At 50.5% G+C, this 2,287-nt stretch overlaps 1 pseudogene; it reads left to right on the top strand.

Moving 5' to 3' along the window:
• Positions 1 to 284: 284 nt before the first annotated feature.
• On the top strand, positions 285 to 1,043 carry LOC121337522 (annotated as a pseudogene).
• Positions 1,044 to 2,287: the final 1,244 nt, after the last annotated feature.

Genomic DNA, 2,287 nt, shown 5'->3' with positions numbered 1-2,287 from the left:
ACAAGAGCAGTGCCCAATTTCTGACAACTTTGCCACCACCAAGACCACAGGAATGACAGAGGTAAACACCACCTGCCCACAGGGGATGCCAATAACAATTAATCTGAACTTCTGCCTGTGCTGACGTCTTTCTGCCTTGGAAATCCTTGATGCTGTCATCTTGACACTTACAGAAAGAGATCTTCATATAGGAAAGCACGCGGAATTAGCCAGGAAATGAAAAGGCAGCAGTGCAGGAAAACAGGACACAGCCCCATTATTAGCTGGGATAGTTTGCATCTGACATGAGCTGGTCAGAAAATTATGGCTTCCACTAAGGGGCCTCTGGGCCTGAGGCAGGGCAGGACTGCTATAAAAGGCAGCCCAAGTCTCTGCTCTCTCATCCACTTCTCTCACCTCCTCCTCCTCCTCAGGAATCAGGTGAGTGCGAAGCCTCTTCTCTTTCTTGCTTCAAGAGCAGCTCTTTCCTGGGCTGGAGGTCTCAGCTGAGAGGGGCTGTTGGAGCCCAGGGCTGGGAGCTGCTTGTGCTGGGAGAGGGCAGGGGAGAAGGTCTTGTGCAGACAGAGAGGGGCTGGGACTGGGCTGCGGTGTCTCCTGGGCTTTGAGCTGGGCAGTGCAATGTGGGCCAGGAGGTGCCTTGGCTGCAGGGGCTTTGGGTGCAGTGCTGCTTCTCATTGCTGTCCTCACATTCTGCTTCTCCCTGCCTTCCATCCTAGGTGCACCTGTGATCCCGAGCCATGTCCTGCCAGCCTTGCAACCCTTGCTGCCAGCCCTGTGGCCCCACCCCACTGGCCAACAGCTGCAATGAGTGCTGTGTCAGGCAGTGCCAGGACTCCCATGTCGCCATCCAGCCCCCGGCCGTGGTGGTGACCCTGCCTGGCCCCATCCTCAGCTCCTTCCCACAGAACACCGCCGTGGGATCCTCCACTTCTGCTGCTGTTGGCAGCATCCTCAGCTGTGAGGGAGTGCCCATCAACTCTGGTGGCTTTGATCTCTCCTGCATCACCAACCGCTACAGTGGCAGCAGATGCCGTCCCTGCTAAAGCTGCCTAAAGTCTTTATGCAGGAACTTCCAAGACCTCAGCAGCTGGCTCTGGGCTGGAGATAGAGCTTTAAGACATGGTATTTAGTGTCTGAGCCATTGTTCCCTTCTTTTTGTCTTTCCTTTGCCCTCCATGTCTCCCTAGGCCAGCCTAGGGGGACCTGTTGCCTTCCCTCCCTCTTTTGGGCAGGCAGAGGGACACCCTGCAGGAGATCCACTGCATCTTAATGGCTGCTCCTGGTGCTTTCTGTGAGCCACCTCTGTTTCTACCTTACATTCATTAAAGTTGTTTTGCATCTGAGCCTTGGCCTCTAAGTTGTCCTTCTTTCCGTGGAAACTATTCCAGTCTGCTGAGGGTAAAAGGTGGAGGGGCAGAGTGTGGGAGTTCCTGTAGGGGATGTTCCTTTCTGGCTTTTCCATTGGAGTTGATGAAGGACATCGCTGGCTACTCCACAGCCAATGGCAAACAGGGAAAAGATGGCTCCAAAGGGTGGCAGGAATGGGGAAGGGAACAGCAATGTCTGGGACCAGCCCACAGCCTCATCTCTTCCTTCTCCTCCCCTTCGTTATCCAGTCTAAGGTCCATGAGCAGCACATGTGGTCAAAGGCAGATGAGACAGGTACTTCATAGAGTCCTTTAGCACCAGGCAGGACCCAGCTGCTGTCCAGACATGCAGTGCTGAGGTGATGCAGAAGATGGGAAAAAAAAAAAAAAAAAAAAGAGGAGAAAGTGAATAAAAAAAAAAAAAAAAAAAAAAAAAAAAAAAAAAAAAAAGTTTTATTAGTAAATTACACACTTAGGGTGGATCTTGATGTGTTATAGTAATACCAGACCTACTATATAAGCACATGGCAGTGGGTTTTGGATTAAGCAGCTTGGTGAAAGAGAAGAGAGAAATTAAAGAGGGGGAGATGAATTAATGGGAGAAAAACAGAAAGAAATATAGGGAAAGAAAGAGATAAAGAGAGAGGACCAGAGAGGAAAAAAAGTTCTGGAACAATCCAGTGGATGAGCTGTCAGTCTTGGCTTCAGCATCCATCGACCTGTGCTTGGATGTCCAAAGTCCTGAGGCCAGTGCCCAGATTTGGGGGGGATACCTTTTCATGAATAGGTTTGTCTGCCCCAAATATAGGTTTCTTGCTTTCTATGCAAATGAATGCTCAAACAGTCTGTTCATTCAGACTTTTCTGGAAATGGGTCAGAAGCTTTAGGGGTCTTTGTGACCTTGATCCCCCCCTACAGTC

This window comes from Onychostruthus taczanowskii, unplaced genomic scaffold (genome assembly GCF_017590055.1).
Source record: "Onychostruthus taczanowskii isolate IOZ18803 unplaced genomic scaffold, ASM1759005v1 scaffold273, whole genome shotgun sequence".
NCBI classification, from domain to species: Eukaryota; Metazoa; Chordata; class Aves; order Passeriformes; family Passeridae; genus Onychostruthus; species Onychostruthus taczanowskii.
The sequence above is the reverse complement of the archived record's forward strand: the minus strand, read 5'-3'. Positions and strand labels throughout refer to the sequence as shown.